At 43.7% G+C, this 19,009-nt stretch overlaps 1 pseudogene; it reads left to right on the forward strand.

Annotated features, from left to right (window-relative positions):
- The first annotated feature begins 2,600 nt into the window (after positions 1 to 2,600).
- LOC147612972 (small ribosomal subunit protein eS27y pseudogene) lies at positions 2,601 to 2,860 on the forward strand (annotated as a pseudogene).
- Positions 2,861 to 19,009: the final 16,149 nt, after the last annotated feature.

Raw genomic sequence — 19,009 nt, forward strand, 5'->3', positions numbered from 1 at the left:
TCCTTTTATGCATCTATTTATGCATAAAAATCAATTTTGATGAAAGTAACACTTTAAAAAAAATAAATTCTTTTATGCATCTTTTTATGCATAAAATCCAACTTCTATGGAAATAACACTTTTATATAAAAGAAAATCCTTTTATGCATCTATTTATGCATAAAAATCAATTTTGATAAAAGTAAAACTTTTATAATTAAAAAACTCTTTTATGCATCTATTTATGCATAAAAATCAATTTTGATGAAAGTAACACTTTTATAATAAAACAAATTCTTTTTGCATCTATTTATGCATAAAAATCAATTTTGATGAAAGTAACACTTTTAGAATTAAAAAAAAATCTCCAATATGCATCTTTCTATGCATAGAAATTAATTCTAATGGAAATAACACTTTTATAATAAAAATATTTCTAATATGCATTTTTCTATGCATAGAATGAAAATAACACTTTTAGAATACATAAACGGTGGGGATTACTCTTTTTGAATAATAAAAGATAAAACTTATTTCACAAAATTTAAGAAAATTTTGCCATAACCTCCTTTGTATGGCTGACCAGTTTTCAAATTTTTTTCATTCTCAAGTTACTTAGAATTTATTCCAAATGGTTTAAAGCATTCTAAACTAATCAAATTCCACTTTTTAAGAGAAACATTATGAAAAGTTTAATTCTAAGAATTTGATTACATATCTAGGATAAAGAAAGGCTGAATTCAAGAATGAAGAGAGGGGGAAAGCCTTTCCAACAAGGCATAACATCATTTTTCATTTTAAAGAAAACAAAAATTAGAAAACCATTAAATGGAATAAAGAAAAAGTAGGATTTCTAGCTTACATGAATTTTTGTGAGCTTTCCTTTGGCTTGATGGTTTGAGGGATCTACTCTTGTTTGCAACAAGAGTGGCCACCAATTCTTTTGCAGAAGAAATGGTCAAAAACTAATGAATTATCAATAAATTCACTGTTTTTGGCTCTAGGGAGGAGTAGAGTAACAGTGCATAAAACACTATTAAGCTTCTACAAAGGGGGAGGCTTCTATTTATAGGAAAAAGTGAGCTTCTTACCAAGCAAACTGATTCTATAATTTTCCAGATCAGTTTGGTCAATTTTTGACCATTTTTGGGTCAGTTTAGTTCACTTTTTGGATCCAGTTTTGAATTAGGAGAGAGGAGAGATGAAATATATAATTTTATTGATTTAAAATTCAAAAGCAATGATGGTAAAAAGGTGCCTACTTCATGAGGGGAAATCCCCGCTCTGAGGTGTCAAAAATTTATTTTTTTAGTATTTCCTTTGGTCCTTAGTCCACTCTTCATCTTATATGAGTATTTACTCATTTTTGGGGGGATTTTTTTTATTTCTTCAATTTATCTCCTCCCTACATTTGGATTAATCTTATTGGTCCATAGGAACCTTAATTTAAAATTTTTAAATAGATTATAATTTATTTCTAATGCACCTTCTGAAATTCTTTTTGAGCTTCTGTTTCGGGGGAATTTATTTTAATAAGATGAGATATTTTTCCATCCAAAATTATTTAAAAACTGAATCACCTCTCTCTAGCAGATTTTCTCTCTCTAGGCCAAAACAGGTAGAAACAAGATCTTTTATATTTTTGAAGAGGGATTTGATTACAGGGGAAGATACTGGACTTCTTGAGAGGCTGGGGAGGAATCTTACACCATCGACCAACTTCATCTCTCTTTCCCTTCACCCCCCATTGACCAACCTCATTCCCCACCTACTTGTCTCGTTCTCTCCCTCACTCTCACCCCACCAACCACCATCCCTCTCCTCTCCCCCTTTCCTCTGGTGGCGACCCCACCACCCTCTCTTCCTCACCATCACCCTACCATCCACCAGCGCCCCCCCTTGTTCGCTCACCCGGCCCCACCCTCTCGCCCGACCCCCCTTGTCTTCCCCTTCCTCTGCTGCGTACTCACCAACCGACCCTCCTCTCCTCTCCCCCTTCCTTCTACCGACCCCACTCTCCTCTCTTCCCCACTTTCCTCACCGCCCCCCCCAAGCCCCCTCAACCTTGTGCGCAATGGTCACCCGTCACCCCCCCACTTTCTTCATCTCGCGACACCCCCACTCCTCTTCCTCACAAACCCCCTCTCACCGACTAGTTTCCCCCCCTCGCTTACCCATTGTGCACCCAAGCCTTCCCTCTCTCTCACCTCACGACCAGCCGCCCCCCTCGCGACTGCTCTTGGGTGCGCAGCAACCCCCCCTTCGCTTTCCCTTGGCCGCCCCTCTCTCACCTCACCACCAGCTCCCCCCCTTCGTTTTCCCTTCTGTGCCCTTCTCTCACCTCACGACTAGCCCCCCTCGCGCTGGCCCATTGTGTGCCCAGGCCTTCCCCTTCTCTCACCTCATGACCCCCACCCCACACGAACCCCACCCCTCCAGCGCCCCCTCCCCTATGCAACAATCACCCCCTTTGTCCTCCTCTCTTTTGCGTTGTGCACCATTGTTGGCGCTGCAGGCCATCGCAACACTGATAACGAGCTATCCTCGACGATCTTCCGCCCTTGACGATCATCATGGTTCTCTCTAACGACATTGACTTGCTGGAGGGTTTGACGATCATCATGGTTCTCTCTAATGATATTGACTTACTGCACCCTCCAGCAGAGGTGGAGAAAAAAAAACACAAATTGAAACCTCTTGTGCAGTCTCCAAATTCCTTCTTCATGGATGGGAAATGTCAATATGTTTCAGCCTCACCACGGTGTTTAGTCACTCCCAGAGTGTTGTGCTATGTGGAAGCCGTTCTACCATCTTATGCCAGCCAACGGGAGGCCGTGCTCAACTTACTGAGGGCAGTTAATTTAGAAAGAAAAGAGATTGATCAATTTTAGCACATTGTCAAGCTGAGTTCTTTGACTAGCCTCTCGGATTTGTACTCTGGGCAAACCTTCCTGCCATGCCCCATCACACCATCCCCCCCCCCAAAAAAAAACAAATATGATAATAATAGTTATTTAAAAAAAAAACAAACCAAAAGGTTGCTCCCCCTCTTACGACCATGCCTTTTCCCCCACCCCACCATCAACCCCACAGACCAACCACCCCCTTTCCCCCACCCCCTAACCAACCCCCCCTCTCTCACCTTACTCATCTCGTTAACTTACCCGACCCCCTCCCCCTCTCTCATTGCCCTCACTTCCCTCTACGTGTGATCATCGTCCCCCTCCCGTCACTCCCCATCAGCACCCTCTCTCATAACCGTCCCCCTCCCGTCTCACTCCCCATCAGCACCCTCTCTCATAACCGCCACCTCTCAGCTTTGCATTATGCTACCTCACATGGCCAATCTGAGGTACTTTTGTTTGCTATTGGAGAAGGGTGTGTCGTTGAATGCAATGAATCATCATAGACAATGCCTCTCATGCTTGCTTACAAAAATGGAAGGGTATTTTGCATTGAGCGGCTTGTGGCATGGGGAGCTGATATCCTTGTGTTTGATGCTCCCAACAATGGGAGGACATGCCTCCCATTATGCAGTAAAGAATGGCCACTTTGATTGTGTCCAACAAGCTTTGGATGTTGTCCAGATGTCCATAGTGGCACAAACATGTGGAGCTACACCTCTACACTTGGTAGCCCGGTCTAGCCATTCTACAGTAGTTTGCTTGCTTTTAAGTAAGGCTTTCCTCATGTGTGCAACACCTATAAGATCTACTGGAAGCGGCTGTAGTTTTGGAAGCACATCATCGCATTTTTCGACATCTCTGACCACTCCGACCACCAGTGTTCTCCGACCGCTCTGACCACCATCACCACCAGTGTGCTCCGACCACTTCGACCGCCGGTGCCCTCAAACTGCTCCAACCACTCTGACCTCTCCGACCGCCGTCACCATCGGTGTGCTCCGAGACCACCAGTGCCCTCCGACTGCTTCGACTGCGGTGTGCTGCTCCGACCACTCCGACCGTCGGTGCCCTCTGATGGCTCCGACCGCCGGTGCCCGCCTCTGATGACTCCAACCACCGTCACCGCCAGTGCCCTCCGACTGCTCCGATCGCCATCACCGCCGGTGCCCTCCGACCACTAGTGCTCTTCAATCCCTCTGACCGCAACATCTCATACGTGCATGGCCAACTCCGATGGCACCCATGGAGGAAACACCCCTCTCCCTTTCCCAAGGCAGGGAGAGATCCTCTTAAGCACCACCCGAGGAGGAGGACATCCAAGGAGGAGTTAAGGGGAGCACTCTCTCGGGAGCATACACACAGTCTGGGACATACTCTCATAGAAGAGGAGGACACTCTCTTGTGTATCACCTTCAGGTCTAGCACAGTCCTATTGGAGGGGAGTCTCCCTTGTATCATTCTTTGGGATATTGTGATTGTATTGTTGCGCTCTGTTGGTGTTTGGTCTATCTCTTTGTGTGAGCGAGGTGAGTGAGGTGTGAGTGGTGTGTGTGGTGTGAGTGAGAGGCCTGTAGGGGTACTGTGGTGCCAGGTGGTGGTCGAAGAGCACGGTAGATAGTGTAGAGCATCAGTGAGGTCGACTCATCCTTGGCGGGTATACTTCCCTGAGAGGATCCACGCTCCCTTCTCCCCCAACCATAGTGTTTGTGTCGGTTGTCTTCGAGTTCCCTAGCAAGAACCGGTGGAGTCCAACTTATCAAGGATGTTTGCAGCTTGATGAACTCTTAAATTGTGATCAGTATATACATGGTTTGGGCATTCGAACAATGAAGGTTTGATTTATAGTATTGTGATAATTCAATAATAAAATTTAAATACAGATATATTGTGACAATCAATTTTCTAGAGCAATCTCTTTTTGAAAATAGGAGCTAATTTTTATGTTGGTAATGTTTAGATTTATATCTAGAGTTGTTAATTAGACCTAGAAACATGTATGGGTGAAGTTTTGGGTAAATTAAAAAATTTTAATTTGTGTCATTTTATGAGATTTGAAATTACTTTTTCTCTCTAGATTTTTGTGTAGGTCAAAGGTAGAATAAGTCAAAAGTATGTTCGAGAGAGTCTTGCTAGTTTTTTACTCCCTCATTATTACACTCCATATTCGAGGGTTACTATCATGGCCAGTGCTAGAAATTTTTTATTATTATAGTGTATTTGTATCGGCGAGAATTAAGAAAAACCTGCTGAGATATTAGCATAATTGCTATTGTGAAGTGGGTGGTTGTGCCTACATAAATGTAATAGAATTAGGGGTAATTAGTGTCATATTTAAGGAGCCTCCCTCTAAGTTCTGTTTAAGAGGTTCTATTCAAGATTATATTGTGAGTATAAGAGCGCTACCACACACGGGATTGTCAAAATTGCTGCGTGTCAGCGTGCAGGTAAGAGTGGCCACGTGAGATCAGGCAACTGGCACAAAAGAGGTCGTTCCAACCATGGCATGCATGCATCCATGCGCGGTCTCCCCATCGCTTCACCTTCGTCCTCCTCCATCCACCGTTAATTTTTTCCTTCGCCTGCGTGGCTACATCACACACCCCGTCGTTTCTTGCTTCCTCACCTCACAGGGCCTTCACCAGTACCATTTCTATCAGTTGGAAAAGATAGGAAACAATTGTCCTTTTTTTGGATGCTCAAAAGCGGCTTGCTAAAGACATGTTTAGTGGCACTCTCATGTGCAAGTTAAGATCCAAAAAAGCAAAGTGGGAATTCATATCCGGCCTTTGTGAGAAAGTCGGTGTGCTCAAGACTTTGGTGCAATGCGAACACCGTTGGAATCAGCTTTGGAAGCCATTCAAAGCTATTGCTGACTATGAGCGTGCTACCCTATCCGAGGGTTGGGAAAACAATTTTAGGGAAAAGGAACTAAATCCTTTTCACCACTAAATGAGAAGGAAATTGCTATTTTTGAGATGGTATTTTCTATGTGAACTTAGAAAATATAACTAAAACTTGTAAAATTTGAAAGGGTTTTATTTCCTTCTCATAAGAATTTGAGAAGGATTTTCCCGAAGTTGAACAAGTTCTAGGCTAAAGCGAACCTGTCTTTTCCCGAACCCTGGCTATCCCTTCCGGGCATGACTCATTTTGAAGTGGTAAAGTTGACAAACTTGTTGTTCCAGGCCTCCCAAAGTCATTTGACAAGGACCTTAACGCTTCAGTGAAACCTAAATACAAATCATGTGATAACATGCATAGAGTAGCATCCATTCCATTTTCAATGACTAGATAGTGGGGTAATCCATCATCCCACATATCATGTGCATGGTGAATCCCATTGAGGTCAAAAGGGTATGCATCTTTGGTTGCATTTTCCTGTTCATGAACCTCCTCCTCAAGCTCCTCTAGGGCATCATAACACTCTTCATCATTGGTTTCTTTTGAGACACCCTCGGGTGAGAGTACCATGTGAATAGACATATTCCTACCCTTACATGTCTTAAAGTTCTCTTTATTCCACTTCTCCTCACATTTGAGGCATAGATTCTTATCTTCAAACTCATTTATGCGAGATTCACTCATCACGGTTCTTTTGGTAGCTCCATATGGTGACTTATCATGGCCATTATTGTGGGCCGAGAAGAAGTGCTACCAAACCTGTAATTTTGCCTTGAACCTCCAAAAGTGGGCTTTGTTCCACTACCATACACCGTAGGATACTTGTGATGGTGGCTTGCCATGTGAGGGGAAGGGAGCATTAGACGAAGATCCCCTCTATTGGTATTCATACTTTTCCTCATATCTTGCAAGTTACATAGCTTCCTTTTGAGAGTTGAATGGTGTTGTCTATTTACATCACCACCAATCAGACCATCAAGTCCCTTCACATATTTGAGAATTCTATAGTCTTGATTGAACTCTCTTGCATGCAACATAAGCCTCAAGAAGTTATGTGTGTAATCCTTGATACTCTTCCCGTTTTTCTCTAAGTCCATCCACTCCCGTAGTATGAGTTTGTCCTTCTCTATTTTGGATGTAAAAGCCTCTCTTGTTTCAGCCACAAATGCCTCCAAGTGGTAATGTGATACCCATTGGAATAGAGGCGGTGCCATCAAGTGTTTGCATAGCCTACAAGGTGTAGGGTGGCATATAGCACCTTTTCTTTTTCACTTCTAGGATTTAAAGAAGAGTTCCATTTTGTTGATCCACTCATCCAACTCTTGATTTGTGGAAGATTTTCCCTTGACACAGCGCAGAGAGATTCAACTTATCCTTAGTTCCTTTGAACTTATCATAGCCTCCTTGATTTGCATGATGACCAAAGTGGGGAGGAGGTCCCATATTACAAGCATTTCCGGGGTTGGGCTAAAAGTATTCCTCCCATAAGCATGTGTATCATTCGGTCCCTGAATATACATGTCCTCGCTTTCATGAAAAAAAGTGTTCTGTCTCCCATTGGTATGAGTGTCACTGCTTCCTCGAGCATACATATCTTCTCTTTCATGCATGAAAGTATTATGCCTCCTATTAATAAAGGGCCCACACTCAAGCAGTTGTTCAGCTACTACAAACGTATCATGTGGATGCTTGCTTGGCGGCTCTCGAGACTTTTGAAGACATGATGGAGATGACATTCTAGACAATCTACCGCGTCTTCCATTGAGCCCCTCCTGCTCCTACCTCGAGATGGGACTTCATCCGCACATACTCTATCTACTACTACAGATAGCTTTTTTCGACCAGTTTCGAGGACGGACCTGCAATCGGGAGGGGGGTATGTTAACCACTTTGGTTAACATGACCTTTCGGGGAAGAGATAGTTGGTCCAATTTACCTGCTGGCTCTGGTGTACACGAGCCAAGGTTGTTAGATTGCACCTGCTAAACCTTTCCGTCCACCTTGTCTCGTGTGATGAGGAGAAACTGTAGGCGCGTGTTGCCATTACAAAGTCTTTCTGGGCAATGTTGCCCCACTCTACCCCATCCCTCTTGGCATTTCCCCTGTACAGACCACGAGTGAGCTTAAGGGTGTTGACAAGACAGACATATGGTTGTTCCACTTGTGGTAGTGCTAGTGCCTCCCGCACAAGTCCTATGATGAGCTGGACTAGATGGTGTCTCCCCTCAATATCCAAAATGAAACTTTTGTGTGCTGATTTGCATCATAGGTCTCTGTGAAATGTAAGGCATTGTACAAGTCTGTCCCCCAAGGCTCCAGTGTAGGTAGTCGGCCAACTTCTCGACCACAATTGGGTCAGCTACAACAGCTCTATAGCACGGCCCTTTGTAGTAAAGGAGCTTGTGCTCAACTTTACGATGGTTCTTCATCAAGGAATGGACAATGTGTCCATTCACCCAGATGGGAGACCTGGGGGTTGGGTGCTTCGTGTACTCCTCAAAGCGTCCATTGGTAGGTTTCTTTCGCCTCAAGGAAGTATGGTGGAGCACCTCCACGGAAGAATCTGAAGCTTTAGACATCTTGAAGGCTGGGTGTGAGGGTAAGTGTTTGTGTAAAAAATTTGCAACAGTTTGGCTAGGTTGAGAGTGAAAAGTGAGAAAATGGGAGGAGGGGGTCCATATCTATAGCTCTCTGTGAAGAAGACACGGCCATGGCAAGTTTAGGGAACGGGCATGCGACTGTAAGCTACGGGCATGGCAAGTCGAGATACAAGCGAACGTGCGTGGAAAGATGATCAAACAGTCGTGGGCTCGTGGGACTAGTTGGAACTCCCAGGGGCTTTTGAATAGAGAGTCGGCACGACCATGGTAGTGTGTGCGGGAGAGGGCACAACCGTTCTAGACTAGGAACATCCGTGGCAAGTCAGTCTTGAGAAGGGAACGATCGTGTGAAAGTTGGAATGGCCATGGGCTTTGTTTTTGAGGAAGGAATGGCCATGGCACTTTGATTCTGTTTTTTTTGGTTGGTGTGTACCCTGTCACACAAGTTTTGTACACGGAGGCTATGCTGCCAGCACCCCATTGTGGGTTTTGTATTGACCATGTGCCTAGTTTGCTAAAGAAAGGAGTTTATGCCAATTACGTAATGGCAAAGTAGGGGGTAGCACTTCCTAAAGAGATTCTGATGTGAGTGGCAAGGAAGTAGCTGGGGTTGAGGGGAGTTGAAGAGAGTTTTTTGGTCCTGTCTCGAGCTCTGAATAATAGGTGGAGGAATTGCTGACATTGAAGTTATATCTGTAATGAAGTTTGGTCTTTGGTGGCTCAAGGGTGATTGTGTCATATAGGACTTTTTTCTTCCCTTTGTCTTGAGTAATTTGGGTTTGTAAGGTTCCCCCCTTCTAAAATAGGGAAAACACTTAAGATAGTCCACTAAGTCTTAACTTGAAGAAAATCTCCTATTTATCCGACACCTTGACCATGTAGAGATTCAAGGATACGATTCATAGGTAAGACCTAGTCCTATCCTGCAGGGGGAGCGTGATCTTTTAAAAATCAAATCACCCACAGGGTAATTGATCATTAATTGGGCAACTACTGGACTTGATTTCTAGAGGCAACGCTTTTTTCCTCATCCATGCAAGGCACAGCCCACTGGCCTAGTCTTCTAGAATAGAGTTGCCCAAGAACCTATTTATCTAGCGTAGGGCTTTCACTTAATCTGTTGGGAAAGCTACCCGATTAATCGGGTCCACCCGTCCGTAGAATGGTGCCGTCGGGACATTCCATCCTCCCACTTTCCACCCTACTCACGTGTCAATTTATTTTCTAATTAATCCTACCACACTGTTTGACATAAATAAACATGTTCCTTAATTAAGGCCCTTTTCACAAGGTTTGTTAAAACAATCTTTTTCCACAATACAATAATGCCAAATACAAGATATAAAAAAAAAGTTTATACATGAATCAATTCCATACAAGCCAAACCGGCTCTCTTATTCTTTTCCTTTTATACTGCCGATGATCTAGAATTCGGCCTTCGAGCCTCTACATGCTGGGCAAAACCCTACGGGACCATACACCTCATCGTCGGCCACTGGGCGAGGACTTAAGTCGGCCTGTCGCCCTCTCAGGCTCCATCGCTTGATCCTCCCGCTCCTCAGAGGGATGTCTGCACACTAGGGTGGGCTTATTCACTGCACTAGCCTGGGCCCTCAGAACTAGACAGCATCATAATCTCTTGCCTCAATCGGCGAACCTTATTCTCCCAATGGTATGAGGGATACCTTGGGCCATTCCCGGGCTTTGTTAACGACACCGCCCGGCTACACAAGCACGGAACGGAGTTAGCGTCGAAGCCAGGAAAAACTTGCACTCTTTAAAGATAACAATTTCAATGCAATTCATTGAATACAGCATCACTCAATTCGTAACTTCATACAATTTTGTGTCATTATTAAAAAGAAAAGATACACATTTATTAACACTAATATTTTAAAAAAAACTCTTTTTTAAAAGATAACCAAGCTAGCCTGGCCACCATTTCCTTGAGGAGCTCCTAAAAAGTGGCAAATGAGGGGGTGTGGAGAGGAGTGGCTGCAAGGGGCGGAGCCCTGTACTACAGCATGTACACTGCACTGGGACAGACGGCGGCACAATAGAGCATAAGCTACGCAGAAATGCGTGTTGCCCATGGAGCACGGGTTTATATAACTGTGGGGTACGGGTACAGGCACTGCGCAAAGCAAGGACGAAAGGACGGTGTGCCAGCAAAGGCTATAGATCACTGGCGTGCATGGCTCAGGGGGAAAGGTACGGTGTCGGTTAACAGGGAAAGGAGTGGTACGCATGTACCTTCTTATCTGGTCAGGGGTAGCATAGGTGTCCACGTAGCGGTACGTGTGGACCACACAGTGGGCGACTATCCTTTGGTTCTTGTGCGGCCATCATACGGGCACTCTGGTAAGTGTGTACGGTCCAAATTTTGGGAACGGGGTCCCCAAATTTGCAATGTCAGCCTTGATTTATGTGCCGGATCCCCCGAGGGGGTAATTTTTTTTTTGTCCGGGATGTTCTGGTCGTTGGGGTGCAGACCGTTCGTTAATCGGATGCTCGGTCGTGCATTTATTAAGGTTTAAAGGTCTAAAAATGACTGAAATTTGCGTATAAGCTTGATCCGGTGTCCGTTTTGGATGCTGTAAAATCTTATATTAGGGTAAAATCGCACGTAGATTCCAAATTTGGGCTTAAAATTTGAAGATTTTAAGTAGAAATGACTCAAATAATAAAATCATTGATTTTTATACCATAAAAACTCAAATTTATCTATTACATGGACATTTCTTTATTAGTGAAGATGGGTATGTTACATCCTTCCCCCCTTAAAGAAATCGAGATGTCCTCATCTCGTCATGAATTGGGGATAATCCTTTAAGAGTGTAGCTTCATCTTCCTAAGTTGCATCCTCTTCAGGGTAATCTTTCCACTGTACTAGATGTTCTGAAAGAGTTCTATTTCAGAGTTACCTTTCCCTAGAATCTATGATGCTACTGGGCTGTAATTCAAGGACTCCTTGAGTAGGGATTACAACTTGTTCATCATCAAGAATATGATCGAGACTGGGTACATAAGGTTTTAACAAACTTACATGAAATACATTGTGGACTTTGATATGGGCTGGGAGTTGGAGTTTATAGGCACTTTTACTTAGAAACTTGATAGCTGTATAGGGACCACAATACCTAGGGCTGAGCTTCTTATATTTTCCAAGTGATAGAGAACTTTGTTTGGGTCGCACTCGTAGAAGAACTTTGTCTCCTTCCTTGAAGATCCTTTCAGACCTCTTGTTGGTGTCAGCATAATGCTTTTGTTGATCTTGGGCAGCTTTAATATCCCTTTGGATTGCCTTGGTTTGTTCCTCCATCTCTTCGAGCATTTTCTTGGATGCCTCAACTCTTATGGTCGGATCAGAGAAATTTAGAGGAGACAAGCATTCTTGCCCATAGAGTGCTTTGAATGGTGACATTCCTATGCTCTGATGATAAGATGCATTGTAGGCAAATTCTACCAGAGGAAGGTATTGAATCCACCTTCTTGGTTCCCGTCCACAATATGCTCTGAGAATGTCTTCAATTACTTGATTGACTCTCTCAGTTTGGCCATCGGTCTCTGGATGATAAGCTGTGCTAAAGCAAAGTTGAGTTCCCAGGGCTTGAAATAAGGACTGCCAGAACTTTGAAGTGAAGTTAGAATCCCGGTCACTTACTATCCTTTTTGGGAGACCATGAAGTTTGAGGACTTCCTTTATGAATATTCGAGCAACATTAGAAGCTTTGAAGGTCTTCTTTGCTAGTATAAGGTGAGCTACTTTGGTAAGTAAGTCCACTACTACTAGAATGGAGTCATATCCTCCTTGAACAGTGGGGAGACTTGTGAAAAAATCCATACTAATGCACTCCCACTTCATTTGGGGAATATCCAAGGGTTGAAGTTTCCCAGGCATCTTGACCCTTTCAGCTTTGATCCTTTGGCATGAGAGATATTGCTTCAAATACCGAAGGACATCCTTTTTCAAGCCTGCCCAATGAAATCTCCTTCTTACGGCATTTAATGTTTTTGCATAGCCTGGGTGTCCTGCAGTAGGACTATCATAAGCTTCATAGAGGATTAGTTTCTTTAAAGCAAGATCCTTAGGGATACGTAGCCTGTGATTGAAGTAGACGCTTCCTTCATGAGTGGAGTATCCCTTGATTAGATTCTTTTCTTTCTTTGAATTTCCTCCTTCTTCTACTAACTTCATCATCCTCTGATGATATAGATCATGAGATGAGACTTCTTGGGATTATTTGGCATTGAAATTGCACTTAAGAAAGATTTGCGGCTAAGTGCATCTGTTACGACATTATCTTTCCCAATAGAATTTGATGTCGAAGTCATATTCTTGTAGAATTTCAATCCATCTCCTTTGCCGCATGTTGAGGTTAGGCTGGGTGAAGATCTACTTCAGACTTTTGTGGTCAGTTACAAGCTGGAATTTGCCTCCCAAGAGATAATGTCTCCATAATTTGAGGCAATGAATAACTGCTAAGAGCTCCAAATCATGGGTGGCATAATTTGCTTCATATTGCTTCAGCTTGCGGGAAGTATAAGCGGCTGGTCTTCTTTCTTGGCCTAAGACACCACCAAGTGCTAGAATACTTGCATCAGTAAAACCACTTCAAATTCCTTGGTGAAATCAGGAAGTTTCAGGACTGGGACAGAAGTAATAATGACCTTGAGCTGTTTTGATGGATTGGCAGCCACACTATTTTGCAATCCTTCTTAAGAAGATCCGTCAAAGGTGTAGCTACCAAGGCATAAACTTTGATAAAAATCCTATACCATCCCGTGATTCCCAAAAACCCACGAACTTCACGAACTGATTTAGGGGGTGGCCAATCCAGAATATCTTTAACCTTGGTGGGGTCTACTGAAATGCTATCTTTGGAAACGATGAACCCAAGATACTCAATTTGATGAGTAAAGAAGGTACATTTTCTCTTCTTGGCATTAATTTGGAGTAGATTAAGATGTCATCAAAGAAAACAAGCACAAATTCATCCAAGTAAGGACGGAATATATCTTGCATTAGGCGGTTGAAAGTTGCATTAGGCGGTTGAAGGTTGCATTAGGCGGTTGAAGGTTGTAGGAGCATTGGTTAACCCGAATGACATTACAGTAAACTCATAGTGGCCATAACGGGTATTGAAGGTTGTCTTGGGTATATCTGCTTCCTTGACTTTTGATGTGATAGTAACCAGACCTCAAATCTATTTTTGAGAAGATTGTGGCCCCATGAAGCCTATCAAGAAGTTCGTCGATGCGAGGGATAGGATACTTATTCTTGACAGTGACTTGATTTAGCCCTCGATAATCTATGCAGAGGTGGAGATTTCCATCCTTTTTTTTGGAAAAGAACAGGTGCCCCCCAAGGAGAGCTACTGGGGCGGCGTACGAATCCTTGCTCAAAATGAGTTGGGAAAGTTTCTCTTTAAGTTCAATGGCCTCAGGAAGGGACATTTTATAGGGCATTTTTGAGATGGGTTGAGCTCCAGGGATCACCTCGATTTCATGATCGACTTCTCGAAGAGGAGGCGATAGCCCTGTAAGCTCATCAGGGAAGATGTCAGAGAATTCTTGGAGCCAAGAGGGTTCTATCTCCTTACTAGGTTCAATGGCTTTGTTGAGCTTGACTAAGAAAACTTGCTGACCCTTACGTGTTCCCTTGAGAAGATGTTTTGCCTTGACTACCCTGGATTTAGGTTTTTCTGTTATCTCCTGGATGGATATTACTTGGCCATGCTCATTTTCAAAAGTGATACTCCCCTGGTTACAATGAATGCAAGCTTTGTTTGCAATTAACCAATCCATCCCAAGGATTCCATCATAAATTCCTAATGCAAGACTCTAAAGTGGCCCATGAGTTCGCTCATTACCCAACTCAAAATCAAGGTTTCCTATAGAGTGGCGAGATACTACTTCTTTCCCACTAGCTCTACAGTCATTCTTTTAGCTGTTTTTTGACCCAAGTTTAATTTTTGCAAACACCTAGGAGAAAGAAATGAATGGGTACTGCCACAATCAATCAAAAGCTAAAATGGCTTACCGTGAGATGAGTGGCTGGGGTTTGGATTACACCAAATTGTTTATTTGGACCTTGGTGTTCTACTGCCGCATGGACGGTGGTGCGCTCTTCTTCAGCCATTTCCAAGGTCGATTCTTCACTTATAATATAGGCAGTCCTAGCAATCGCTCCTCCACGGCCTCTGCCACGCCCACCGCCTCCTCTTGCACCTTGGTGGATATGGGTTCCATGACCTTGATTTCCTCTGCCACCTTGGGGAAATGATGTTGCCATCTTGGGACAGTTGGCCCTAAAGTGTCCCGGCTCATTGCCCTTGTCACGGCACCACTGTTTCCACCAGAGTTTAGCATCTCCGATGAGGAGAAACCATGCAAGCATAGATTGATTTGCTACTCTAGTACCGGTGGGGCGGCAGAGAAATAATCGTCCATTGCTTCAATCCAGACTTCAGCATCCTTCTTAATCTTTGAACATTCTCCTTTGAAGGAGGGAGGTTGCATTTGCTTGAGCAGGAGCTTCTTCTCTTGGATATCAGTGTAAAGCGCATTGGAAAGTGGAGGGTGATCGTCCTGGCCATCATTGTAAAAACAATTTTAAGATTACAAGATTCATACTTGCACAACGCTTATTTTGGAGAGTAAAACATTGAAATCATTTTATTTTCAAATATTTACAAGGACGAGTTTTATTACAAAGATCTGAGACTAATATAATTAGTCTTATTTGCCATCAAGGGAAATTCCTAAGCTTGACTATGACATAAGGGTAGAGCGGTCCACATAGATGAAATATGGGGGTTCCGCTGTAGTTTCTAAGACTCTAAAAATTGATGGGGTAAGGGTGGTAGACTTTGGATTGGGGTAGGTCCCAACACAGCTACTCTGTCAGTAGGTAAGACCTGCATCACTTGGTCATACACCCAGCGATCTTGAGGTATGCGAATCCCATCTATAGTCACAGAGGTGTCGGCCACCCTAGGGGTACCGATGAACCAAAATAAATGGATCATCTTTAACTTTTCAATCCAACGAATCTGCTTTAGGTTGGTGGTAAGGTTCCTAATTCGATCTGCTCGGATGAAGAAATATCTCGGCCCATGACTCCAAAAATCTCTACCCCATCCTCTTTCAATACGAGAGAAATGAGAGAGGGACATCTTCTCTAGTATTTGCACCATAGTGTCACGGAACTCGAAATTTGAGGAGTGACTAGCAGTCTCGAAGATGCATTGGAAAACTAGAAACTTTGAGTAGGCATCTTCCTCTTCCTACAATCATTCAAACATCAATTCAACTTGTTTTTTTAGTAGGATGTTTTTATTAATTAGCATTATGTTAGGTAAAACATTCATTGCAAAACAGTTCTTAAATGGCAAATCCTAGGAGCTAAGATCGGCTCTGATACCAATTGTAAGGTTTTTCCCTTCTAAAATAGGGGAAACACTTAAGATAGTCCACTAAGTCTTAACTTGGAGAAAATCTCCTATTTATCGACACCTTGACCATGTAGAGATTCAAGGATACGATTCATAGGTAAGACCTAGTCCTATCCCACAGGGGGAGCATGATCTTCTAAAAATCGAATCACCTATAGGGTAATTGATCATAAATTGGACAACTACTAGACTTGATTTCTAGAGGCAATGCTTTTTTCCTCATCCATGCAAGGCACAGCCGTGTTGGCCTAGTCTCCTAGAATAGAGTTTCCCAAGAACCTATTTATCTAGCGTAGGGCTTTCACTTAATCTATTGGAAAGCTACCCGACTAATCGGGTCCACCCGTCCGTAGGATGGTGCCGTCGGGGCATTCCATCCTCCCACTTTCCACCCTACTCACACGTCAATTTATTTTCTAATTAATCCTACCACATTGTTTGACATAAATAAACATGTTCCTTAATTAAGGTCCTTTTCACCACAAGGTTTGTTAAAGCAGTCTTTTTCCAAGGTTTGTTAAAACAGTCTTTTTCCACAATAAAATAATGCCAAAGACAAGATATAAAAAAAAAGTTTATACATGAATCAATTCCATACAAGCCAAACCGGCTCTCTTATTCTTTTCATTTTATACTGTCGATGATCTAGAATTCGGCCTTCCAGCCTCTACATGCTGGGCAAAACCCTACGGGACCATACACCTCAGGACTCAAGAAACCGGCCTGTCGCCCTCTCAGGCTCCATCGCTCGATCCTCCCACCCCTCAGAGGGATGTCTGCACACTAGGATGGGCTTATTCACCGCACTAGCTTAGGCCCTCAGAACTAGACAGCATCATAATCTCTCGCCTCAATCGGCGAACCTTATTCTCCCAATGGTATGAGGGATACCTTAGGCCATTCCTGGTCTGCTATAACGACATCACCCGGCTACACAAGCACGGAACGGAGTTAGTGTCGAAGCCAGGAAAAACTTGCACTCTTTAAAGATAACAATTTTAATGCAATTCATTGAAAGAATACAGCATCACTCAATTTGTAACTTCATACAAATTCATGTCATTATTAAAAGGAAAAGATACACATTTATTAACACTAATATTAAAAAAAAAACTCTTCTTTAAAAGATAACCAAGCTAACCTAGCCACCATTTCCTTGAGGACCTTGTAAAGGAAGGGTTGGAGCCGCAACGGGAGCATCTTCTCTAATCTCATTGTTGCGCGCTCTCTTCTCGAGGCAATATTCTGACGTTTTTGAGAAGGGGCCATCTTAGACGTCGTCTTGTAGGGTTTGCTATCACGGTCAAAACGCTCCAGTCAGATCTCAATTCTGAGATCGTTTGCTCACCGTATGAGCAAAAGACCACAGCGCATGAACCCTCTCTAAGGCAAAAAACCTCTTACTAAAGTCCACGCAAATGGGGGGGTGGAATTGTGAGATGTCCTTAACACAAAAACGTTTTGCTGAAGAGGAGAAGGGCTGCTGGTGTGGGGGGAGAAGAATTAAGGGCATTGCCTCTTAGCAAGAGGGGGATAGAGGAAAATTGCCTTATCTGAAAAGTGGTGGCAAATGAGGGGGTGTGGAGAGGGGTGGCTGCAAGGGGCGGCTGTCCTATAGCAAGTACACTACACTGGGACAGACGGCGGCACATCAGAGCATAAGCTACGCAGAAATGCGTGTTGCCCGGGGGTTTATATAACTGAGGAGGGGTACGGGTACGAGCACTGCGCAAAGCAAGGACAAAAGGACGGTGTACCAGCAAAGGCTGTAGATCACTGGCCTGCATGGCTCAAGGGGGAAGGTACGGTGGCGGCGATTAACAGGGAAAGGAGTGGTACGCATGTACCTTATCTGGTCAGCATGGGTGTTCACGTAGCGGTACGTGTGGACCACACAGTGGGCGGTCATCCTTTGGTTCTTGTGCGTGGTTCTTGTGCGACCATTGTACGGGCACCCTTGTAAGTGTGTATAGTCCAAATTTTGGGGCGGGTTTCCCAAATTTGTGGCACCGATCTCGATTTGCGTGCCGGACCGCCCCGGAGGGTAATTTTTTTTTGTTTGGGATGTTCTCATGGTCGTTGGGGTGCAGACCGTTCGTCAATCGGACGCCCGGTCGTGCATTTATTAAGGTTTAAAGGTCATCGCTTTTTAACTAAAAATGATTGAATCACACGCAGATTCCAAATTTGGGCTTAGAATTTGAAGATTCTAAGTAGAAATGATAAAAATAATAAAATCATTTATTTTTATACCATAAAAACTCATAAATTTATCTATTACATGGACATTTCTTTATTTCTGAAGATGGGTATGTTACAGGGTTGCAGATGTTACCTTGGGTTCCCATTGGTGGGTTCCCATTGGGGGTGGAGGGTCGGTGGCTGAGGTGTGACATGAGGCAAGAGCTTAGGTTGGAGAGGTTTGAAGATCCATAGGGTATAATTACCTTCATAGTAATGTTGAGCAAGAAGAAGAGATTTTGGGATCCACAGAAGGGTTGAGTGTGTGGGTTTAGGGTTGGTCGGGTGTTGAGGGTCACAGTGCCTAGGAGGGGGTGTAGATTTTTATCGAGATCCTGTACCTTATAGGCTTGAGGTTGGCAAATGGGGAGCCTACTCTTGGGACGACAAACTCTAGATGCCCATTGGCGAGGGGGATGGTGGGACCTTTTGGGGATCCACAATGGAGATGTTCCCTCATAGTAGCCTTGTCCTGCAAGAAGTTGCTTGGGAACCTAGTGGTGAGATATCAAACCTAATGAAGATTGGTTAGTATGGTTAGCAGTGTTATATTGGTTAGTATGGTTAGCAGTGTTATATTGGTTAGTATTATGTGGTGTGGCATCTGCTTGTGATTTGGCCATGTGAGAGCGCGCTGCCACAGTGTGTGTGGGTGCCAGAGCGTTGGTGTGGATGGCATGTTGAGAGCAAGAGTGAGGTGTTGGGGTATTTGTGGGTGGTGGGAATGGGAGTTCGTGGCATGGGGGAGTAACGGAACTGGTTCTTCATCTGTCATTATTAGGACGGTAACATGGCCAGAAGCCAATTATAGGGTGGCCATCTATGCATCCCAGTCGATGTTGCATCTGTTATGGCCCATCCATCCCCTACCGAGGATGATCTCTTCACTCATAGTTCCTATAGGCATCACATAAAACTTCCCTTC

Source organism: Cibotium barometz, chromosome 44, assembly GCF_041138505.1.
Source record: "Cibotium barometz isolate CiBa-2024 chromosome 44, ASM4113850v1, whole genome shotgun sequence".
NCBI lineage: Eukaryota > Viridiplantae > Streptophyta > Polypodiopsida > Cyatheales > Cibotiaceae > Cibotium > Cibotium barometz.